The sequence below is a fragment of the Cyprinodon variegatus genome, unplaced genomic scaffold (assembly GCF_000732505.1).
Source record: "Cyprinodon variegatus isolate N-32 unplaced genomic scaffold, C_variegatus-1.0 Scaffold370, whole genome shotgun sequence".
Classification (NCBI taxonomy): domain Eukaryota; kingdom Metazoa; phylum Chordata; class Actinopteri; order Cyprinodontiformes; family Cyprinodontidae; genus Cyprinodon; species Cyprinodon variegatus.
This window is the reverse complement of record NW_015150823.1, coordinates 353,456-353,879: the sequence shown is the minus strand read 5'-3', so window position 1 is coordinate 353,879 and position 424 is coordinate 353,456.

Below are 424 nucleotides of genomic sequence, written 5' to 3'. Positions count from 1 at the left end.
GTGGGTGACTCAATATTTTCTTGCTCCACTGCATAATATACATTAAACATGACGTCAGGATTAGGTTGTGGTTTGGTGACCCAAAAGCAGGGGCAGGGAGGCAGAGGTGAATATCGTGAGGATTTAATAATGAGTAAACTGAAAACAGATGCAGGTAATCCAAAAATCCAAAAAGAAAACAAAGTCCAAACAAACATGAAACCAGGAGTCCAAACATCTAAACATGAAAACTAGTGAAAACGTACCAGAAAACATTAAGACATCAGGGGGATCAAAATCACAAGGAGGAAGGCTCAGAGAGACGGAGTTGGAGGAAATTTGACGAGGACCCAGCAAAGAAGAACAGAGCAGAGAGTGTATTTATATGAGACTAAACAAAGAGAGAGCTAATAGGCAGGCTGGGAGCAGGTGTGCACAGAGCAGG